This window comes from Nicotiana tabacum, chromosome 21 (genome assembly GCF_000715075.1).
Source record: "Nicotiana tabacum cultivar K326 chromosome 21, ASM71507v2, whole genome shotgun sequence".
Classification (NCBI taxonomy): domain Eukaryota; kingdom Viridiplantae; phylum Streptophyta; class Magnoliopsida; order Solanales; family Solanaceae; genus Nicotiana; species Nicotiana tabacum.
In genome coordinates, this window is record NC_134100.1 from 64192958 (window position 1) to 64218672 (window position 25715).

The 25715-nt window shown below is 40.0% G+C and overlaps 1 long non-coding RNA gene across 1 annotated transcript; it reads left to right on the forward strand.

The window, feature by feature from the left end:
- Positions 1-10940: 10940 nt before the first annotated feature.
- LOC142175459 (uncharacterized) lies at positions 10941-19322 on the forward strand. The gene is made up of 4 exons (XR_012704519.1): positions 10941-11388; positions 16214-16278; positions 17204-17284; positions 19125-19322. It is a non-coding gene; the product is annotated as an uncharacterized LOC142175459 (long non-coding RNA).
- Positions 19323-25715: the final 6393 nt, after the last annotated feature.

A 25715-nucleotide genomic window follows, 5' to 3' on the forward strand; every position in this document is an offset into this window, starting at 1 on the left:
CACAGTGATCTTTTGGTTCCATTGGAAACACGAGGTATGACTTATTTTCTTCCAGATTGTCTCATTACCCTTATAGGAGCGTAAGGGTAGATAACTTGCAGCCCGATCATCACCAAGTGAGTAGTCCCCTTCGATCTGATGATGAACTCACTACTAGGAAACCATTCAAACATTCAATGCACCTGCTCATCTGTCTGATTGCTGAAGAAACACACCTAACTTACAACATTTCCAGGCTTGGCAAACTTGTCTACAATAAATGTCATTTTCTTTGGGTGATGGTTGGCTATGTAGTCATTTAGTGGCCTTCGCAGAAGCTGTTAACGATACTCACCCCTCTGAAAGTGTTCCAGCAGCCAGACTTGTAGCAATAGATTACAACCCTCAAATTGTACGAATCCCTGCTTGCACCGATCTAGAGCGCGGTACATCTCAGCTAAGATCATTGGGATGATAGTATAAGTTTGTCCTTCAATACCATCCATTAAGGTCCTGGCGACCATGGCTAAGCGAGTATGAATTCTTCCTCCTTTTATTGGAAAGATCATTGGCTATGCGTGTACTACCCGTCCCCTGCCTATGGTCTAGGAGGCTTTGGACATCTATTAGGTGGTTCTAGACTCAACTTAGGTTGCTCAAAATGATAAAAACTAGGCGGCAATCAAAACAGATAGGACTTCACGTAAAGACAATTAAAGGCTCAAATTAGCTTCCACACATAAACAACAAATGCACGTAGGCAGTTTAGGCAGTACATATTTTAGGGAATTAAGACGCATTAGAGTTGTCAAATCCTATAGGCATAATTTTTAGGCGATTCTGATCTCCAGCATCACAGAAACATCATTTTTATTTTCGACTAATGAAATCGCAGATTAAAGGTGTTGAAGAGCTCATATTGGTATGATCTCTAAATTGTTTAGGCAATGGGGCAGTAAAACTATTGAAAGCTCAGAATTAAAGACATTTGATTTTATAAACATGCTTTCTAGACTAGTGATAATATCCCATAGGCATGATTGATAATTGAACTTGATTTTATAATACTTCATCCCTATATGCATGTCATCTAGGCGGTGCAGTGTAAAGAAAGTAACGGAAGTAGTCGATTGATTGATTAAGATCCTATAGTCATGATGTCTAAAGGAGCAACATGCTAAGAACAATAGAAGCAGTTGATTGATTAATTAATTGAAACCCTATAGACATAGTATCTAGGTGGACATTAGCAAAACATGTGTTATTGTATCCTATAGGCATGCTATCTAGAAGCGCTAGTAGTACATATAAAAACAAATATAGCAATTACTTGAGCCAATATGTTTTGACAAGTTAAGTGAAGTGTGTGCGTGATTCCTATAGGCATGCTTTCTATTAGTGTACAACACACTAAACTAAATAACATATAAGGCATGCTGAACGAAATAAGAAATAGAACACAAACCCTATAGGAATGTTTTCTACCCTTTTATGCATTAGAATACTCCAGCCCTTTTCACTAATCTCCCCCCATCGTTTGCATACAAATTATTACATGACCAAAGATAAAAAAAGGAAAGGAAAGAAACAGACTTCGAATATTACAGAACCAAGATGATTACATGCCCAACAAGTAGGACAGACTTAAGAAGAGTTAACCCCAGCACTGCCTGGGCCTTCAGTAGACTCTTTCATTCGGATAGCAGGCCCGAATCCAAACACTTCCCAAAAACATGAGAGTATGCCCATTTGCACAGCCCAAAGCCACACATGGACTCATATCCATCCCAACATTGACCAATTTACCAAATAAATTTATAGACCATATATGGAAACCAACCAAACAGTTCTAAAGCAACACCTCATAGAGATGGGGTTATATGACATTTAGCAGGATTCATAAACACATTGGCATTTCAAAAGCAAGAGTGACAACATTGATCAAACAAAGAATATGAAATTAGGAGAGTCAATAAACTCGAGTTGAAACATGGTAAATGCAACATAGGTTACATCATTAAGCAGGTGACAGCATGCTAAAGATAGACTTAACACTAGGAGAGTTAAGGAGACATGCCATTTTAGATTAACAGGGCAAACACACTAGGCACATACGAGGTGGATATGCTAATTTTTTCAGAATGAGTTCAGAATAGAGCATTGGCCTAAAAGGATTTTAAAACCTAGGAGTCTAATTCAAGAATGGTCAGACAGAGTCATAGTAAGGAAATGACAATTACACACAAAAAACAGGCAAGCAAGCAATTGATGAGAAGCCTAATCATGCTGAGTATAACACAAAGATCTCAAAGTCCAAAGATGTCATGGCAGGAAGACATATTATCTTAAAGTTAAATAGAACAGGCAAACTCAGAACTTAAGCTAGTCGACTATGCATGAGCATGGAAACTAAATGTTTTGGGATTCAACTAGAAGCATAAGCAATACACAAGAATGCAGGATTGACCAAGCACCAGAAAAAAGCAACAAGTTTGGTTAAAACATTGGGACAACAAATATGGTTCATGTAAGCAGGTAAAAAATAGAGTTCACATTAAGGATTTATCAATAGAAGTTCATTAAGGCAAATTCTGGGTAAGAGATGATTCCCTAGGAATTTCAGTGCGAGAATCCAAAACAAGGCATGAGACAAACTCACAATAAATAGCAGAACAACAAAGCAAACTTAAAGATACAAACTCATTCAAGCTGAACACATAAAAGTTTAAAGAATTAGGCAGGTTGTGACACTAGGAGATTCAGAATTGCAAAATAGCTACAATGTAAGTAAAATTGCCAACGATTACAACACAATATTGGAGTCATATTGGTTCGAACAACATGGATATGTGAAGCACTGGAAACAAGCCAAAGAAGATAAAATTGGAAAAGTCAAGACACTCACCAGTTGGAAGATTCAACAAACAACATAGAAGAGAAGGCTAAGTGTCAGAAACAGCTCGAATATCACTAGCAAAGAGAACAACCAAAAGATCCAAATCCTAGTGCGTCAGAGTTTACATGAGCCTCAAATGAGCAACGAGCTAGGGGAGGGGCTTATATAGTAGTAAAATTGAACGAACAAACAAGGAAACATAATTAATCAAACACAAAAATAAGGAAGGAAAAGCATGCAAAATCAATTCAGAATAAATTTAGGAGAAAAATCAGGTAAACCCTATTTCAAGAAGGAGAACACAAATAGTAAGAGATCTCACTGAATCGGACCCATACAGCCTGGTAATGAGTGTATACAGATGAAATATCGTCTGGATTTAAACAAAATGGATCTTGATTCCCTCGATTCGGAGCCTGGCACTTGCCAAAAATAGGCGAGTACTATGTGATACAAAAATCATGTAAGAAACAACGAGATAGAGCATAAATGGAAATGTAATCATGGAGTGATTCCATGTTGAAGTCAGAGTTGGACATAATCAGGGAGGCGGCTGCTAGGGTTTGAAAGGAGAGGAGAAGAGAGGATTTAAAGGCGGTGGTATTAGAGAAATGGTAGGTTTCGGGTGGGTTTGGTTAGTTTAAAGCAGAAGGGTGATTGTGGGTCGTTGATATTGAGAGATCAACGACTAGGATCAGAAGAAAACAGAGCGGGTCGTTGTAACGGGTCCCGATCGGGTTTGGGAGAGGGGTCATTTTGTTTGGGCCAAATGAGGTTGAACTAAGGATTAGGGATCTCTAGGCCAGTGATTTGGGTTCGTTTGGTCCGAAATTAGCCCCAAATTTGGTCTACAAATTAAATACACGAAAAAATATAAAAAATATTTATAAAAAGTAATTAACAAATAATAAAAATATTGTTTGTGTAGTAAGATGCGTGAAAATAATAATTTAACATTGTAAAAATATAAAATACTATTTGGGTACAAATAATGTAATAAAAATGTAATTATGCACAACATATAGGCTATTATTGCAAAATTATGTAAATAGCTTAAAAATACAAATATACTTATATAAAATAGAGTAAAATATCCTGAAACATATATGTTGATGCAAATAATAATGTTGGATAATTAAGTCATCACAAAATAATTTAAGGGGTAATTAATAAATATTCAAGTAATTTAAATGCAAGATAATCAATTTTAAAGCTTTTTTTAAAAAGAAAATTTTAAAACTATAGAAAATACTTGTAACCCTTGTAAATTAAGTAATGTTGCAAAATGATATTTTGAAAGTATATATACCATTTGAAAAAAATATGAGGGCAAAATTGGGTATCAACAAGGATCATATCTCAATATAACTCCGCTGCAATGCGTGACCCCATCCAAATATTGGTCCACATGAAATACCTTAAGTCACAATGCTCAAAATCAACAACCACGCGCAATTTGACGTCTAGTACCCAAAATACATGACCATAACCACGGGGAAGCAAACAACACAATATAACACAATCGGAAAAAGGCCATAACCAAGGCGCAATCACCCATTCCACACCCCAATCACCATCTCGCTCGGATTCCGCTTCAAGGCACAAACAGAACCGCACCATATGTGCATATGACCAACAAATCACAACCCCTCGTAGCATAGGATAGTAATACATAGAACATACCAGACACGAATGAGGTCAATTCTAGCCGAATGGCATATCCCTCAACAATAGCAGTATGGAGTCAACTAATCTGACTCTGTGTAGAATACACATCCTCATTGGGCCTACCAATGAGCCCCAAATCAACTATGGTCATCCACAAAAAGATAAATAACCCTCCGAAAGCCCACAATGACCTAACCATGACATATACTATCATCTGGCTAGCTTTGGCCACATTTTCACAGTCCACAACCACGAGACAATCTGTTTCTGAGAACTCCTAGTCTCCAAATCCATTGAACACACGCATCACCATATCTGATCCTAACTCCACCGCCTGAATGTCTAACATACCTCTCATACACGATCATCCCACGAGGAACACTTCTATAATTCTTCCATGCCATATAGCAAAATCTGAACATCAGTAGTCGATCAATCAGCCTAGTACCGCAATACCAATGAAGCATCCGCAAGTCGAAACTCAGTGCGCCCTTCTGAAATGCGCACCCTTCTCAAGCAATACCAAGTAGTAATAGAATCCATCTAGTCATTTGAAACGTTCGTGTTGTCTAAGAATTCATGACATTCCTTTCAAAACTGAACTGTAACCTTGCACATACCAATCTCAATCCCACAGGACACACCGTATCTATCATGCCATCTTATGTAAAGTACGAGAATCTCATAATCAACTATGAGTCACCAGCAGAATACATACCCGATCAGTCAAAAACCTTCCATTTGATCGCATCAAGGAGAAAATTATAACACGCAACATACCCCTTACGCTGGTAGGAAATATCCATCTCAAACCGTGGTAGAAACCCTCAAGAACTCTTCGTAACCCATTTGCACATAACCAGGCCATCATAGCTGAACCTCTCTGTCTCAACCAAGTCATGCAGGTCGCCAAACCTAAGAGTATTGCCACCAAAACACTTGTAGAGCCTCACTACATCATAAGTGCCCAAGGAACCGATCATATCCATTATCGTGCTGATCCAACCTGCTGCCAAGCTGTTCTATTTCTCTGAGCTCCTTTTGAATTACCCTCAAGTTAACTCTTTTTTTTGTCAAAACACCACGATCCTTACCCAAAGCTCACCACAAGAGATCCTAGCATAAAATCACACCGTCTTAAGGCCCATAAGCCATTGTATTCCCTCTTAAGCACCCCAAAAGTACCACAACCGAGACACCCACTCTGAAGAGACCCTCTGCAAATTTAAAGTTGTTCCTTTTACCCTTATGATACTGAAATATAGAATCCATCATAATACAGAAATACTGCAAGTCCCGACATAATCCAATGTAAATCTCAGATTCTAGCCATATATAAATCCTGAAATTTCCCAATTGCTACATATAACTCCTAAAGCCAGTAGAACCTTCTCGAGAGTCATCCACTCTGCTCAAATCTCAATTGCACTGCCCAAATGGGCTGAACGACCTGTGCCCTATTAGCACAGCGACACCAAAAGAAGTAATCCACACCTCTAAGCAACCGAGCAAATTCCTACTGCATGCGCACTACATCCTTCACGAATAACAACTCAATCATTCCATGATTCCCATAAAGTGCAATACATCATGCATCCAAAAATTTCCTTGATTAAGTCATCCTCAAAACCAACTTCTGCAAGTCATAACCGATCCACAGGTATGCCTCAAACCGAAATTGATACAACACATAACCATGCAATCAAATCATCGATAGTAGACTCCTCCACTTGGATCAAAGCCATAGAACAAACACTCGAAAATTCACAATACCCATACTCTATTACTGCCATAATCCCGCACTGAAATTCAACTAAATCCTTCATAAGCTCATGTAACGCAAATTATTTAATACCTCAAATTATCTGCTAAGCTCTCATCCATCCTCGTGATAGTCAGGTCAACATTCTTAACCAATCCAACTCAAATCATAACACCTATAACCCACTGGTAGAAAAGAAAGCCTCCACACAACATCATAAAGATCACACATCTGCAGATTACCCCGCAGGTGATAACCCGCCTACTTAGCCTCAACTGATATCTCTCTATACCTTTTTATAGCCACAATCACTACGCCATCACTTAATTTTCCTGAGTCTGAACTCACAACAAGACATGAAAATCTACTGTGTTCCATAATTAATCAACCTGAAAGATCCTTCAACCCGCCCATAACTCGAGACTATACATCAAATCGAGATAGAAATCAAGCACCCAATAGTCCTTTTTATATCTCAAGCAACATCTTCTCGTCACATTCAAACCATCTGAACACCTCCCGCCGAAACATCATACTTTATCATATAGCCATCCAATCACTCATCGAGCCACAAATTCCACTCATAGGGACACCACTGTACATAGAAGTCCAAAAGTACATGGTCACACAACTGTAACTACTGAGCCTAAGCTGCGGTCCAAACCCAGCCTCAAGTCCTTTAGACTGGCCCATCATCAGCACACAAAAAACACATCTCGCACCTCATCCATATAATCACAAGCCGTCGATGCACAGCTGATACCGAGCACTCACGTACGTATACGAGTGAGTGGAAGGAATTCAAAGAGATACGCTTCCAACTGAATCAATGTCGCATGATAAGGAAGGAAAGATAGGAAGTTTATCCTAAATGCCCTGTAGCCTCTCGAAGATAGCTATTGACGTTATCATAACGATCCGCTACACTATACTAGACACTTACTCATGACTCGAAAAACCTATGAACCTAGAGCTCTGATACCAACTTGTCACGATCCAAAATCCAACTAGTCATGATGGCACCTAACCTAACCCGCTAGGTAAGCCAATTAGCAACAATAATCTAATTCATTGAGATTTACTGAGAAATGTATTGATAATATAGCTGAAATTCTATACTAAGAATTCCTGAGGACTGGTAGTACAAATCATAAGCTTTTAAGATTTAGAGTTTACAAAGCTGGTATGATATAAATACATCATCTGTTTGAAATATACATGAACAAATTGATAATTCTAAAGCTACCAAGAACAAAAGGCAGCAATGACCGGAAGGCAGGTACGTCTTCAATGCCAGCTCCCGCCATACACAGTAACATCAACATCAAAAATCTGCATGCAAGGTGCAGAAGTGTAGTATGAGTACAACCGACCCCATATACTTAGTAAGTAACACCTCTAAAATTGGTATTGAGGGAATGAACCCCGAATATACGTGTTATGTATTTGGTGTTAAGGTGACGTACATGCTGGGTGACGGGCGTGTGGGTGTGCACCGTGTGAATCATGACTCAATTGTTTCTGTGGTAATTTGTAGTTACCTAATCTTGTCTTCATCCATGAGATATCTACGTGCTAGTGTAATTGAGCTATGATCCATGTTCGAAACCATGTTTAGGTTATATGCTTATCCTGTTGGGATCCACTGAGGTCATTTCTGTTGTTGAGTTATTTGCTTAAATTGTAATTACATACTAAGTCATGCTCAATCATTGCATATCATATCTCAGTCTCTGTTATCATTTGTCTCACATCATATTATCATTGTTTGGGTCGATTGGCATGAGATTTGTGAGGCTAAGAGACTGGAGAGATTGATGACTGAATAAGGCCGAGGGCTTGATTGTGAGGATATTTATGGGATCGGGCTATACACCGCAACATGCTCTATTGATTTTTGCCATGATTGGCTTATATTAGCGCTTGGACAGGATCCGCCCCTCCAGAGTCTGCACACCCACAGCGAGTGCAGGTACCTACTGAGTGCAAGTGCCAAGTGATTGGGGGGACTGAGTGACTGTGAGGACTGAGTGACTGTGAGGACTGAGTGACTATGAGGACTGAGTGAATTGATACTCTGAGAGTATGCATATGGTTTTATCACTGAGTTGCATTACATTCGACATGCACACTTGACATACAGGCATGGAGATGTATTGTCCTCATGCTGTACGGTATTGCGTCATTCATGACTTTACATACACATTGACATGTAGGCATAAAGATGTACTTTTCTCATGCCATTTGATAATGAAACATCTTACTTGTTGTTGAAAGTTTTCGGGAAAAATCACAGTTTTTTCTTCAGATTTACTCATATTTTGATGATTTTAGTAAAAGATTTGGATTTTTACTGATATATTAGAAAGCATGCCTATTCTTTGGAACTGTGAATGAGCTAAACATTATATCTCTGAGTTATTTCTTGTAACACTTTTATTATATTGTTATGAGCTGTGGTTGGCTATTGGTGTTGGTCTCTGACCTTTGTCCCAACTCGTCACCACTTTCAATCTAAGATTAGGTTTGTTACTTATTGAGTACATGCTATCGGTTGTACTCATACTACACTTCTGCACCTTGTGCGCAGATTTTTGATGCTGATGTTGCTGTGTATGGCGAGAGCTGGGATTGAAGACGTACCTATGTTCCGTTTATTGCTGCCTTTTGTTCTTGGTAGCTTTAAAATTATCAATCTGTTCATGTATATTTCAAATAGATGATGTATTTATTTTATACTAGTTTTGTAAACTCTAAATCTTAGAAACTCATGATTTGTACTACCAGTCCTTAGAAATTCTTTGTATAGAAGTTGAATTATATTATCATTACATTTTTCAGAAAAATCTCAATGAATTGGATTATTATTGCTAATTGGCTTACCTAGTGGGTTGGGGTAGGTGCCATCACAACTAGTTGAATTTTGGGTCGTGACAGAAACACACCTATAAATCTCATCAGAAAAAAAGAAGCTTGAATTCTATTTGATTTGAAAAAAAGAACAAATTTTGGACCCCATTTAGCTATTTCTCGCCGGGATGTCACACAGGTGACCACTCCGGCAATTATATTTATATTCGCTAGCCAATTATATTTATCTATCTATCTATCTATCTATCTATCTATCTATATACACACACACACACAACTATTTTTTAGGTAGGAGCTATACAATAGAGAAATTCCTTCCCCGTTTCCTGCAGAGGGACCAAGTATTTGATAGAGGAATTTTCAGAAACCACTATAGTTTAATGGCTATTAACACGACGCAACTACAATTTCAATATTTACTGTCCGTATATAAACTTACTTTGCTAGTGTCCCGTATTTTATGTATTCGTGCGCATGTATCAATGAATACAGTGTTGGTAAAAACGCTAAAATTGCGGGAGGAGATCTTTTTGAAAATGAAAAACGCAATAAATCACCGTGTATCCGTTTGAAAGATCTCAACCTACAAAATTGGAATACGACTCTTTATTCTTCTATAATTAGAAGATTTTGGTCAAATTTTCAAAAAATAGAGCACATACATTGTGAAAATTGAATTCGAAGTTCGCAAATATGCATTCAAATTTACAGATGAAGCTTCATTGATATAGCATATAGATGTTTTGAGTGCATTTGAGGTTGTTTTCCAACTGATTTGATTATTTTCCATCCGCCATTGATACATCAAGTTACTTAGTTTGCAGTGAGCGTTGAAAGTGTTACATGTATTAACAACAGAAATAGTAATTGAATATATGAATTCATTGTATTTTGATTAGTTATAAATATGAAAATCGGCATTGAATTATCTCCTGTTTTAGTTCTGAATTCAAATACAATAATACAAGCATAACAATGTCAATTTGACATTTTGGGAATTGGAACAATGAAAATGTTATATCGATTACACAATAGAGGGGATTGTGATAAAAGAGTATGCTTCATACGGAGATTTTGTTGCTGCAATTTCAAAGCAACTTGGTTGTGAGTTTGAAGTCTATTAAAATCGATTACAAGGTAGAAAGTAATTGTACGTCTATGAAAATACACAACAATATGGGTTTCAGGGTGTATGTAGAGTTGAAAAAGGATAACAGAAAATTCGGGAAGTATCCATTGTGTATAACTACAAAAGAGAAAGAAATGGAAAATACTGCAGCATGAGGAAGTGCTATGCAAGGTGACCTAATATAAATTGAATACACATATGGTATACATACAGTAGATAAAGGTGATACACTATCACTAGCGTCGTTAAAATCCGATGAACCAATTGATATTTTCGAGCCGGAAAAAGATTTGATTATTTCGAACCATAATCAAAAAGAGGTAATAGAAAGACATGTATACAAAGATAAGGCAACAATAAAGATTGTAATGGAGTAATATGCAATTGCTACAAGGTTTCAATTTCGGATTGAGAGATCAAATGCTATCAAGTTAGTGTATTTATATAATTGTGTATCTACTAGAATAAATTTATTGTTTGACTGTCTTTTCATATTAAAACAACATAGTGTATTGTGTATTTGACTTGTAAACATAACTGATTATATGTTCATTTAATGTTTTTACATTCATAACTGATCGCATGTATATTCAAATTGTATTTGCAGCGATACCCTGCTATGCATAAAAGAGCAATCAAAAAATACTTACTCTTAATTAGTGACTCTCTCCTAAACCCTCCCAATCTTCAGTTTTCTGAATTGCCGTCCCTGCTGTTAAATCTCGCCAGCGACGACGCAGACAAGGAACCCACCTTTCTCATCTCTCTCTCCGCTCTTCCCCTTCTCCACTCTTCATACTTCTCTTCTCCATTCTTTCTCTTCCTCTCTCCCTTCCTCCACTCCCGCTCTCTATGTGGGTGTGTGCGTGGGTGTTGTTATTTATGAACATGCCCTGAAATGATTTGCCAGCGCGAACTAGCCACAAACTGGAGCGTGGACATTCGTGCAGACAGCTTTCCGATGATTTCTTCCACCCTAGTGGTTGCCGCTGCAGACCGGACGATTCCTGCCTGTTTCTCGAGGTCCAGCCCATCTGGTCAGTCTTCCGGCGAGCCCCGTGATTTTTGGCGCCCTCCAACCAGGTTCTTCTATATCAATTTTGCTCCCCCAGAAGTGACAACTTTCGGTTTAGCAGCCCGTCTACAATCCAAGTTCCTTCATTTCATGATTTACTATACTCTGTTGCTTTAATTTGTATGCTATTTGTCGATTTTTGGAAAGCATTCCTGTTGGTGTATTCTTTCTAAGTAGTTTATATTCTTGCTATATCATTATCGCTTATTGTTCATCGTTGGAATTAATTTGCGTTGATTTGATTTATTATACTTTGTTGCTCCAATTCGTCTGCTACTTGCCAATTTTTGGGAATCCTTCCTTTTGGGTGTGTTCTTGCTAAGTAGTTTACGTTCTTGATATGCTTTTGAGACTGAGTAGTAGTATTTCCTTACTGTAGTTCTTTGCTGGTCTAGTGACTGGGGTGAGTGATGATAGAGTAAGGTCATGTCCTCGAACGGGGTGGAGGGTGGGGGGCAAGGGTAGTAAAGAGGATAGGGGAACCTCTGGTCTAAGAATTAGATCCTCGAACATAGGGATATTGACAGGGTAGTCTATTGAATTGGCGAAGAATCTCTAGAAGAGGAGGATCAACATAGCATGTATCTAGGAGACTAGATGGGTGGGTACTAAGGCTCGAGATGCAGACATGTATAACTTGTGGTACTCGGGAGGGGTGAGGGGGAAGAATGGGGTAGGCATCTTAGTTGATAGAAATCTCAGAGTGCTAGCGGTAGAGGGTTGGAAGGTGAATGACATACTGATAGATATTAAGATAGTTGTGGGGGGGTTTTTACTTTGAACATAACTAGTGCTTACGCGCCTCAAGTGGTTTTGGACGAGGAGGTCAAAAGGCACTTCTGGAGGACTTAGATGGGTTGGTGGGGGAAATTTTGCACACCAAGAATCTTATTATAGGAGGAGATTTTAATGGTCACAATGGGGCATTGTCTGAGGTTTATGACGGTATGCATGTCGGCTTTGATTTTAGAGACAGAAACGGAGAAGGAACTTCGTTGTTGGATTGTGCTAAAGACTTTTACTTGGTGGTCGTTAAATCGTGTTTTCCAGAGAAGGAGGAGCACTTGGACACCTTCTAGAGTATAGTGGCCAATACCCAAATTGATTATCTACTTCTCAGAAAGTGTGATAGAGGTTTATGCATAGACTGTAAGGTCATTCTGAAGGAGAATCTCACAACTGAACATAGGCTATTGGTTATGGACCTGACAATCACGTGGACAAGGAAAAAAAAGGGTTGTGTTTGGTCTGCCTAGGATCAGGTGGGATTCCTTGACTAAGGACAGAGCTCACGTATTGGGGGAGAAGTTACTATTTATGGCGGTACTAGAGGAGTAGTGGGGACTCGAGTTGTGTGTGGACCATGATAGTAAACTGTATTAGAGAAGTTGCGAGAGAGGTGTTAGGGTCTCTAAGGGTTTTTCTACTAATTACAAAGGGGACTGGTGGTTGAATGAAGAGGTCCAAGGTGACGTGGAAGCTAAGTAAGCGGTATATTTGAAGCTAGTAGAGATCATAGATAAGGTGGAGAAGAGGGTCAACATGGAGTGATAAATAAGAAGGCTAAAAAGGAGGCAAAGTTAGCGGTCACTGCGGCTAAGACTGCGACTTTTGGACATTTGTATGAAGAGCCTGGGGAGAGAGAATGTAATGACTCTTCAGGTCGTTTTGAGAATTAGAGTCTCGTTCGGTGGCTTAAGGTCTTGAGAAGCTTTGTATTATTTGTTACAACTTGCGTGTGTGGTCGAGTTTGATTTTTGGATGATTCGGGATTAATTTTGGAAGAATAATTCTTATTTAAGAAGCTTAAGCGGTAAGAGTTGACCGGAGTTTGACTTTTGTGTAGACAACTCCGTAATGGCATTTTGATAATTCCAATAGCTTCGTATGGTGATTTTGGACTTAGGCGTGCGTCCGAATTTGGATTTGGAGGTCTGTAGTGTAAATTGAAGTATTTCGGCAAAAACTGGAAAGTTGAAGTTTTGGAAGGTTGAAAGGTTTGACCGGGAGTTGACTTTGTTGATATTGAGATCAAATTGTGATTTCGAGAGTTGGATTAGCTCCGTTATGTCATTTGGGACTTGCATGCAAAATATGACGTCATTCCAGGTTGATTTGATATGTTTCGGCACGAGTTTTGGAAGTTGGAAGATTTGAAAATTCATAAGTTTGATTCATGGTGCAATTCGTAGTTTTGATGATGTTTGATGTAATTTGAGGCCTCGAGTAGGTCTGTGTTATGCTATGAAACTTGTTGGAATATTACGACGGGGCCCAGGGGCCTCGGGTTAGTTTCAGATGGGCTTCGTGCCATTTTGTCAAGTTTTATAGTTGCTGGTTTTCTGATGCTCCAGGTACTCTATGCGATAGAGTGTATGCTGTCATGATCGCGATGTGTTGTGGGAGCTAGGCGTGGTTCTTTTTCGCATTCGCATTGATGTTTCCGCGTTTGCGTAGCATGTTCTTGTGGTTGGCAGATTTCCTTCTTCGCGTTCGTAGGAAGTGAGTCACGATCGTGTACGTGTGAGTTGTCATTCATCGCGTTCCCATCCCTTGTTCCGCGTTCGCATAGCACATCCTGGGCACTGATATTTTTTTCTTCTTCGCCATCGCACAAGTTAGTTCACGATCGCGTAGTACATGTTTGGGGTAGTTTTGTTACTTCTTCGCGATCGCATGTTTAATTCCGCGATCGCGATGTGCAAATCATTTGGCAACAAAATATTATTTGGCAACATAATTGATATTGGAATTTGATAATTTTGGTATGGTTGAACTCGTATCGGAATGCGTGTTCGGATTTCGTAAATTTTATCGGGTTTCGAGGTGCAGGCTCGGGGGTTGACTTTTGGGTTGACTTTTTAGTTTTCATTAAAGATCGAAGCTTTATTATCCCGAAGTATTTCCTATGAGTGTTTTTTAATTGAAGTAATTTTCGCTAGATTTGAGCTGTCCGAAGGTTGTTTCACTCGAGAAAGTCATTTTAGAGTATCGGTCTAGCTTCTTTGAGGTAAGTATCTTGCCTAACTTTGTGTGGGGGAACTACCCCTTAGGACTTGGGTCGTTTGTGCTATTTATCTCTTTTGAAAGCCGTGTACGTGAGGTGATGAGTACGTACTCGAGCTTATATGTGAAAATTGACCTGTCTAGACTCTTAAGCATCTTTTATGTACTTAATTGGAATTGTTAGTACATGTCATATCTTTCATTCGTCATGTCTACTATCACATGATTTAATTGCAGTTGTCGTTACATGTCACATTCTTTACTTGTCGACTTTGATTCTATATGCTTTATTTGGAGTTGTTATCACTTTGTGTCAGTATGTGATTTCTTTAGTTGAAATTGTCGTCATATGATATCTTTTGTAGCCGGGTTGTCTCCATGCATTTAGACGTAGTACTAGTTCGTGCCATCTCTCTCATTGTCTGCCTAATTCATACCTTAGAGTCCGAAGTTTGCCATTCCATGGAAGTACTATCACTATCGAGGTTATCCTTTAACAATTAATTGGAATTGAAGTTATCGAGAGTTATTTTATCTATTCTAATCGAAGTTGTGTTTAAAAATGGCTGTTGTTCTTTGTTGAGTTACTGTTCCATTCATTTTGTTGTTATTTAGATTCTATATACATTGTGTTGAGTTGTGGGCTATTTGTTGTGAAGATATTGATATCGTTGAATCCTTGGAAAGGTTGTGGCCAACGGACAATTGTGATACGAGTTGTTATGATGTGTTGCTGTAATAATAGCACATGTGAGTTGTTGTGTGGTTTGGTTGTTGTTGTGCGGAGTATAAGGGTGGTATTTCACCATTGTTGTTATGTGGAGTATAACGGTGGAATTTCACTGTTGTTGTTATTATAAGGAGAATAAGGGTGGCATCTCACTGTTGTTGATTGTGTGGAGTGATACGAGTGGCTAATGTGTTAATATGTGGGCAGAGCGATAAGGGTGACTATTATACGGAGTGATACACGTGGCTATAGGAGAGATGAGGGTGGCTAATGATATTGTCTGGGCGGAATGATACGGGTGGCTATCAGAGAGATAAGGGTGGCAATTTCAGGGATGATGTGTGATGGTTTGGAGACATTGTGTTGGAAATTTTAGTGTGATGGTGTGCCTTTACTTGTGTTTGTCATACACCTTGCGTGACTTGTGTTGTTGCTTCGATGAGCTTTTCGATGTCTTTGATATCATTTGTTGACTTGGGCTACAGTAGTACACTCGCACAAGCATAAACTGTAACATGCCACTTATACTAGTTCAAGAGTATGAAACTTGTCATTTATTGATCTTGCCCATGTGTTCTTGCATTATCCATTTCCATGTTGCTATTGGGCCTGTGACTATGTTGGGCGGATTGGGATTATGAGCCTGTGACTATGCTGGGCGGATTGTGATTTTGGCACGTGAATTGTCCGTGCGGTTGTGATTCGAGATATGGGAACGTGGTGCCGTGAGTATATGATGGTGGGTTGTGGCCCGAGATTTATGACTGTGATATGAGGTAACATATAATGATTTCGTTGTTAGGCTTGTGTTAGATCGGCTTGATTAATTGATTGTCCTTTGTGCTTCCTTATTTGATTTTAATGATACTTCACGGTGTTCTTATTGTTTTATTGTTTATGTCACTTGTTGGGTTTTGTTGCCATTTACTGATTTTCGCTTTCCATTATTAGCATTATACTACTAAACTGCACTGGTTATTTTGTCTAGTGAGTGTCTTGACTTGTACCTCGTCACTACTCCACCGAGGTTAGTCTTGATACTTACTGGGTGCCGACCGTGGTGTACTAATACTACACTTCTGCATATTTTTGTGCAGATCCAGGTACTTCAGCACGTGTTTTGGAAGCTGGAAGATTTGGAAATTTATAAGTTCGATTCATGGTATGATTCGTAGTTTCGACATTGTTTGATTTAATTTGAGGCTTCGAGTAGGTCCGTGTTATGTTATGGAACTTGTTGGTATGTTTCGACGGGGGCCTCGGATGTGTTTCGGATGGGCTTCGTGCCATATCGTCATGTTTTAGAGTTGCTGGTTTTCTGATGCTCCAGGTACTCTATGCGATCGCGTGTGTAGTGCCGCGATCGCGATATGTTTTGGGAGCTAGACATGGTTCTTCGCGAATGCATTGATGTTTCCGCGTTCGCGTAGTATGATATTGTGGCTAGCAGATTTTCTTCTTCGCGTTCGCAGGAAATGTTTCGCGATCACGTACGTGTGAGTTGTCCTTCATCGCGTTCACGTCCCTTGTTCCGCGTTCGCATAGCACATCCTGTGCACTGATATGTTTTTCTTCTTCAAGATCGCACAAGTTAGTTCGCGATCGCGTAGTACATGTTTTGGGGAGTTTTGTTTCTTGTTAGCGATCGCATGTTTAATTCCGCGATCGCGATGTGAACATCACTAGGCAACAAAATATATTCTCCAAAATCGAGGGTTTGGCCATTTTTATTATATCTTGAGTTGTAGACCTCGGATTTGAGCGATGTTTCGTGGGGTTTTCAAGAAAATGATTGGGGTAAGTGTTCTTCACCCGGAATTTATTATATTTCATGATTCCATCTTTATTTTAATCATTAAATTTGTGGTTTGAGTTGAGAAAAATGGGGGGATTTGAGGGACGAATTGATATCTGAATTTGATAATTTTGGTATGGTTGAACTCGTATCGGAATAGGTGTTCGGATTTGATAAATTTTATCGGGTTCCGAGGTGCGGGCTCGGGGGTTCACTTTTAAGTTTTTAATAAAGATCGAAGCTTTATTATCCTAAATTATTTCCTATGAGTTTTGTTTTTTATGATTTGCAGTTATTTTGGCTAGATTTGAGTCGTCCGGAGGTTGTTTCACTCGAGAAGGTCATTTTAGAGTATCGGTCTAGCTTCTTTGAGGTAAGTATCTTGCCTAACTTTGTGTGGGGGAACTACCCCTTAGGACTTGGATCGTTTGTGCTATTTATCTCTTGTGAAAGTCGTGTATGCGAGGTGACGAGTACGTACTCAAGTTTATATGTGGAAATTGACCTGTCTAGACTCTTAAGCATCTGTTATATACTTAATTGGAATTATTAGCACATGTTATATCTTTTATTCGTCATGTCTACTATCACATGCTTTATTTGAAGTTGTCGTTACATGTCGCATTCTTTTCTTGTCGAGTTTGATTCTATATGCTTTATTTGGAGCTGCTATCACTTTGTGTCAGTATGTGATTTTTTTTTTATTGTGGAGCTACTCTTAGTTGAAATTGTCATCACATGATTTCTTTTGTTGGCGGGTTGTTCCGTGTATTTAGACGTAGTACTAGTTCGTGCCATCTCTCTCATTGTCAGCCTAATTCATACATTGCAGTCCGAAGTTTGCCATTCCACGGAAGTACTATCACTATCGAGGTTATCCTTAAATAATTAATTGGAATTGAAGTTATCGAGAGTTATTAATCTATTCTAATCGAAGTTGTGTTTAAAAAGGGGTTTTGTTCCTTGTTAAGTTAGTGTTCCATTCATTTTGTTGTTATTTAGATTCTATATACATTGTGTTGAGCCGTGGGCTATTTGTTGTGAAAATATTGATATCGTTGAATCCTTGTAAAGGTTGTGGCCTACATTCAATTGTGATACGAGTTGTTATGTTGTGTTGTTGTAATGATAGCACATGTAAGTTGTTGTGTGGTTTGGTTGTTGTTGTGCGAAGTATAAGGGTGGCATTTCACCGTTGTTGTTATGCAGAGTATAAGTATGGAATTTCACCATTGTTGTTATCATGCGGGGCCTAAGGGTGGCATCTCACTATTGTTGAATGTATGGAGTGATACGGGTGGAAATTGTGTTATTGTCCGGATGGAGCGATAAATGTGGCTATTATACGGAGTGATACGGGTGGCTATAGGAGAGATAATGGTGGCTAATGATATTGTCAGGGCGGAATGATACGGGTGGCTATTAGAAAGATAAGGGTGGCAATGTCAGGGATGATGTGTGATGGTTTGGAGACATTGTGTTTGAAATTTTAGTGTGATGATGTATTTTTCCTTGTGTTTGTCATACACCTTACGTGACTTGTCTTGTTGCTTCGATGAGTTGTTTGATGTATTTGATTTTACTTGTTGACTTGGGCTGCAGTAGTACACTCGTACAAGCATACACCGTAGCATGCCACTTATACTAGCTCAGGAGTATGAAACTTGGCATTTATTGATCATGCCCATGTATTCTTGTATTATCTACTTCCATGTTGCTATTGGGCCTGTGACTATGTCGGGCGGATTGGGATTGTGAGCCTGTGACTATGCTGGGCGTATTGTGATTTCGGCATGTCAATTGTCCGTGCGGTTGTGATTCGAGATGTGGGCACAAGGTGCCGTGATATATGATGGTGGGTTCAAGCCCGAGATTTGTGACTGTGATATGAGAAACTACAGAGTGATTTCGTTGCGAGGCTTATGTTAGATCGGCTTGATTAATTGATTGTCCTTTGTGCTTCCTTATTTGGTTTGAATGATACTTCACGGTGTTCTTATTGTTTTACCGTTTATGTCACTAGTTGGGCCTTGTTGCCATTTACTGATTTTCGCTTTCCGTTATTAGCATTATACTACTAAACTGCACAGGTTATTTTGTCTAGTGAGTCTCTTGACTTGTACCTCGTCACTACTCCGCCGAGGTTAGTCTTGATACTTAGTGGGTGCCGACCGTGGTGTACTCATACTATACTTCTGCACATTTGTGTGTAGATCCAGGTACTTTGGAGTTCGTTGGTTGTTAGATAGCGAATCAACTACTGCTGTGGAGACTTCAAGGTATACCTGCCGTGGCGTTCACAGGACTCAGAGTCACCTTCGGAAGATATTTTTGTACATTTTATTTCTTTTTCGGAACAATTGTACTTGATTTTCTAGTGAACTCAGTAGCGCTTATGACTTGCACTACCGGTTTTAGGATTGTAAGGTTTTTATAGAGATTTCTATTTCATGTTTAACAGTTGTTGGTTGAATTTTTCTATTAATTCAGTAAGTGTTAGGCTTACCTAGTCTTAGAGACTAGGTGCCGTCAAGGCATCCTATGGAGGAAAATTTAGGTCTTGAGAAGTTGGTATCATAGCTCTAGGTTCATAGTCGTACGAGTCATAAGCGAGTTTAGTAGAGTCTTGCGGATCGGTACAGAGATGTCTGTACTTATATTCTAGAGGCTAGGGAACTATTAGGAAAAATCTCCACTTCTTTCATTCCTGTCTAGCGGATTTGTTGATTTTGAAGTTTAAGCCTTTGTTATTCTATTCTCTCACAGATGGTAAGGATACGAGCTGCAGTTACTGATGACGCTGCCCCTAGAGCCGGTGTTGGCTGGGGCAGAGGCGGAGGCAGAGGCCGAGGAGGAGCGCGTGCCGCTGCTAGAGCACCTATCAGAGCAGTAGTTGAGGAGCCGCCAACAGCTCCGATTGGGGGACAGGTACCGGAGGCACCTATTGTTACCCCCGGACTTCAGGAGACTTTAGCGCAGTTTCTGAGCATGTTTGGTACATTAGCTCAGGCGGGATTGATCTCCGTTGCACCAGCTACTTCGTAGGTTGGGGGAGGAGCTCAGACTCTCACCGCCCGTACTCCTGAGCAGCGGGCTCACATTGGTCAGGTTTCGGGTGTGGTGTCGGTACAACCTGTTATTCCGGTTTTGCCTGAGTTCAGGCTAGGGGCATCAAAGGAGGAGCAGCTTAGACTTGCGAGGTTCAAGAAGTATATCCCTCCTACTTTCAGTGGTTTGGCTTTAGAGGATGCATATGGTTTTCTAGAAGAGTGCCATCGTATTCTCCGCACCATGGGTAATTTAGAGGCGAGTGGGGTTGCTTTTACTACATTCAAGCTGTCAGGAGCAGCGTATCCGTGGTGGCAGGTTTACGAGGAGGGTAGCCCAATCGATGCAGCTTCACTTTCATGGGCTCAGTTTTCAGATATGTTCTTGAGAGAGTTTGTTCCCCAGACTCTTCAAGATGCATGGCATGTTGAGTTTAAGTAGCTGCGTCAGGGCACCATGACGGTGTCATAGTATGCCATCAGGTTCAATGAGTTATCCCGTCATGCACCTACTTTGTTTCCTACGGTCAAAAAGCGAGTCCACAGATTCATTGAGGGGCTCAATTATGATCTTAGATTCTACATGGCTTGGGAGTTGCAGACTGATACTCCATTTTAGCAGGTGGTGCAGATTGCCAGGATGTTAGAGCATTTTCGGGGTAAGGAGAGTGAGGCTAAGGAGACCAAGAGGTCTTGAGGTTCTGGAGGGTTTAGTGGATTCTACTCTTCAGCTATGACCCATCATGGCGGAGGCTCGGGTAGTCGGCCAGTACAGTCCGCACTTCATACTACTCGTATTGCTCCAGTTAGTCAGGGTACTCATGTGGGGCAGTCATCTTTTAGTATGCCACCGGCACGAGGTTCCTATAGCGGTTATTCCAGCTATCTGGCACAGACTCAGTACGAGAAGCCACGCCCGCAGAGGGGTTATTATGAGTGTGGTGATACTAGGCAGATCATGAAAGATTGTCCCAGACTTAGGAGAGGCGGATTTCATCAAGGCACGCAGGCTACGGGCTCCGTTCCAATTGCTACTCCACCTACACAGCCAGCTAGGGGTGGAGGATAGGCGGGTAGAGGGCGCCCTAGAGGGGGAGGCCCGGCTCGGCCCATTGATATGGTTTCTATGATAGGGCTGAGGCCGCTGCACCAGATGTTGTCGTTGCAGGTATGGTTTTGATTGTTATAGGGGAGCAACATTCTTATCTTGATTTGGTTATGCTTATCGGGGTGAGTCCTCTTATCTTGCTTCACATATTTGTGAGTTTCGTAATTTTGTACTTGGCTTATGTGTTTACCCCTGTTGGGAGATTTTGTAGTGGTAGCCCGTGTCTATCATTTTGTTTTGTTCACTATTGAGAGATTTGAGGCTAGAAGTGACTTTCTGTTACTCATCACGGTAGGTTTTGATGTGATTTTTTATTGTTTGATTACAATTTTGGGATTTAGATGCTCTACTGGTATGGGGGTTCAATATGTGTCGTGATTTTGTTTAGCAGAATTGAATTGGTGGAAAGATTTTGGTTGGTACAATGTGTATACTACTTGTGATTCAGAGCTGAGGATCAGGTCCTCGCATTTTCATATGGTTCGATATGTTGAACCGGGCAACGTGTCACGGTGGAAGTTAAATTAGGATGAGATCCATGTGATTAGTTCATGTGTTTGATTCTCCCTTGTGAAATTGATTCTTAGTATGGTACTGATAGGGAGTTGTGCCTGTCGGGCTTGTTTGATAGTTCTCTTATGTGTTTCTCTTTGCATATTTAGTCGTATTCGCGTTGTGCTTATTGGATTTTAGCTTACCCAGGTGGCGTTAGATGTGACTTATCGATTTGAGTGTATAGTCATGGCATCTTCATGTTTCTTGCATCGTTGTCGGTATTGTGGAGTTTTGGAACAGAGTTCTAACTAATATGAGGTTGATTACCGGTGCTGGGTTTGATTATGGGCAGCTATTGTGATCAGAGATGTGGTTATGGGCATAAGTGTGATGTGTCACGTCGTGTGGTTGTACCTTATGGGTATAGGCATAAGTTTTTGCAACTGGTTGGGGCTGATACCATGTGTTGATGTAGGAATTGGGTCTTTTGGTAATGATTGGATGGTGGAAAATTTGGTTCTAAGGCTTATTGGTATTGGGGGAAGGAATAAATTCTCAGTTGAGGTGGTGTTGTCGGGACTATATGGATTGGGGTTACGCGGGGTCACCCGCGAGTATGAGTATGGTAATTTCATTCAGTGATTTGAGGACTTCGAAACGGATCTTGGCACGTTTGAGGATGAACGTTTGTTTAAGAGGGGGAGAATGTAACGATCCGACCGGTCGTTTTGACAGTAGCGCCCCGTTCGGTAGCTTAAGGTCTCGAACAACTTCGTATTATGTGTAATGACTTGCGTGTGTGGCCGAGTTCGGTTTCCGGATGATTCAAGATCGATTTGGAAGAAGCATTCTTGTTTTAGAAGCTTAAGCGGTAAGAGTTGACCGGAGTTTGACTTTTGTGTAGACGACTACGAAATTGAATTTCGATGATTCCAATAGCTTCGTATGGTGATTTTTGACTTAGGCGTGCGTCCAGATTTGGATTTGGAGGTCCATAGAGTAGATTGAAGCATTTTGGCAAAAATTGGAAAGTTGAAGTTTTGGAAGGTTGAGAGGTTTGACCGGGAGTTGACTTTGTTGTTATCCGGATTGAATTGCAATTCAGAGAGTTGGATTAGCTCCGTTATGTCATCTGGGACTTGCATGCAAAATTTGACGTCATTCTGGGTTGATTTGATATGTTTCGGCATACATTTTGGAAGTTGGAAGATTTGGAAGTTCATAAGTTTGATTCATGGTGCGATTCATAGTTTCAACATTGTTTGATGTAATTTGAGGTTTCGAGTAGGTCCGTGTTATGCTATGGAACTTGTTGGTATGTTTCGACGGGGTCCCGGGGGCCTCGGGTGTGTTTCGGATGGGCTTTGTGCCATTTTGTCATGTTTTAGAGTTGTTGGTTTTCTGATGCTCCAGATACTCTATGCGATTGGATGTATGGTGCAACGATCACGATGTGTTCTGGGAGCTAGGCGTGGTTCTTCTTCGCGATTGCATTGATGTTTCCGCGTTCGCGTAGCATGTTCTTGTGGCTAGCAGATTTCCTTCTTTGCGTTCGCAGGAAGTGTTTCGCGATCACGTACGTGTGAGTTGTCCTTCATCGCGTTCGCATCCCTTGATCCTCGTTCGCGTAGCACATCCTGTGCACTGATATATTTTTCTTCTTCGCGATCGTACAAGTTAGTTCGCGATCGCGTAGTACATGTTTTTGGAAGTTTTGTTTCTTCTTCGCGATCGCATGTTTAACTCCACGATCACGATGTGCAAATCACTAGGCAACTAAATATATTTTCCAAAATCGAGGGTTTGGCCATTTTTATCATATCTTGAGTTGTAGACCTCGGATTTGAGCGATGTTTAATGGGGTTTACAAGTAAATTATTGGGGTAAGTGTTCTTCACCCGTAATTTATTATATTTCATGATTCCATCTTTATTTTAATCATTATATTAGTGGTTTGAGTTGAGAAAAATGGGGAATTTTGAGGGACATTTTGAGGGACGAATTGATATCAGAATTTGATAATTTTGGTATGGTTGAACTCGTATCGGAATGGGTGTTCGTATTTCATAAATTTTATCGGGTTCCGAGGTGCGGGATTGGGGGTTGACTTTTTAGTTTTAATTAAAGATTGAAGCTTTATTATCCGGAATTATTTTCTATGAGTTTTATTTATGATTTGAAGTTAGATTTGAGCCGTCCGGAGGTTGTTTCACTCGAGAAGGCCATTTTAGAGTATCGGTCTAGCTTCTTTGAGATAAGTATCTTGCCTACCTTTGTGTGGGGGAACTACCCTTAGGACTTGGGTCGTTTGTGATATTTGTGTCTTGTGAAAGCCGTGTACGCGAGGTGACGAGTACGTACTCGAACTTATATGTGGAAATTGACCTGTCTAGACTCTTAAGCATCTTTTATGTGCTTAATTGAAATTTTTAACACATGTTATATCTTTTATTCGTCATGTCTACTATCACATGCTTTATTTGAAGTTGTCATTACATGTCGCATTCTTTACTTTTCGATTTTGATTCTATATGCTTTATTTGGAGTTGTTATCACTTTATGTCAGTATGTGATTTCTTTTATTGTGGAGCTACTCTTAGTTGAAATTGTCGTCACATGATTTCTTTTGTTAGCGGGTTGTCTCCATGCATTTAGACGTAGTACTAGTTCGTGCCATCTCTCTGACATTAGACTCCGAAGTTTTCCATTCCATGGAAGTACTATCACTATCGAGGTTATCCTTAAATAATTAATTGGAATTGAAGTTCTCGAGAGTTATTAATCTATTCTAATCGAAGTTCTGTTTAAAAGGGGGTGTTGTTCCTTGTTGAGTTACTGTTCCATTCATTTTGTTGTTATTAAGATTCTATATACATTGTGTTGATCTATGGGCTATTTGTTGTGAAAATATTGATATCGTTGAATCCTTGGAAAGGTTGTGGCCTACGGGCAATTGTGATACGAGTTGTTATGATGTGTTGCTGTAATAATAGCACATGTGAATTATTGTGTGGTTTGGTTGTTGTTGTGCGGATTATAAGGGTGGCATTTCACCGTTGTTATTATGACCTGTACCAAGCTTCGGAACCAAGTGTTGTTGTTATCATGCGGGCATATGGGTGGCATCTCACTATTGTTGAATGTATGGAGTGATAAGGGTGGCTATTATATTATTGTCTGGGCGGACAATAAAGGTGGCTATTATACGGAGTGATACAAGTGGCTATAGGAGAGATAATGGTGGCTAGTGATATTGTCAGGGCGGAATGATAAGGGTGGCAATGTCACATATGATGTGTGATGGTTTGGAGACATTGTGTTGGAAATTTTAGTGTGATGGTATGTTTTTTCTTGTGTTTATCATACACCTTACGTGACTTGTCTTGTTGCTTCGATCAGCTGTTCGATGTCTTTGATATCATTTGTTGACTTGGGCTGCAGTAGTACACTCGAACAAGCATACACCATAACATGCTACTTATACTAGTTCAGGAGTATGAAACTTGTCATTTATTGATCATGCCCATGTGTTCTTATATTATCCGTTTCCATGTTGCTATTGGGCCTGTGACTATGTCGGGCGGATTGGGATTGTGAGCCTATGACTATGCTGGGCGTGTTGTGATTTTGGCACGTGAATTGTCCGTGCGGTTATGATTCGAGATGTGGGTACCAGGTGCCGTGAGTATATTATGGTTGGTTGAAGCCCGATATTTGTGACAATGATATGAGATCCCACAGAGTGATTTCATTGTGAGGCTTGTGTTAGATCGGCTTGATTAATTGATTGTCCTTTGTGCTTCCTTATTTGGTTTGAATGATACTTCACAGTATTCTTATTGTTTTACTGTTTATGTCACTTGTTGGGTCATGTTGCCATTTACTGATTTTCGCTTTTCCGTTATTAGCATTATACTACTAAACTGCACTGGTTATTTTGTCTATTGAGTGTCTTGATTTGTACCTCTTCACTACTCCACCGAGGTTAGTCTTGATACTTACTAGGTGTCGACCGTGGTGTACTCATACTATACTTTTACACATTTGTGTGCAGATCCAGGTACTTTGGAGTCCGTTGGTTGTTAGATAGCGGATCAACTACTGCTATGGAGACTTCAAGGTATACCTGTCGTGGCGTTCGCAAGCCTCGGAGT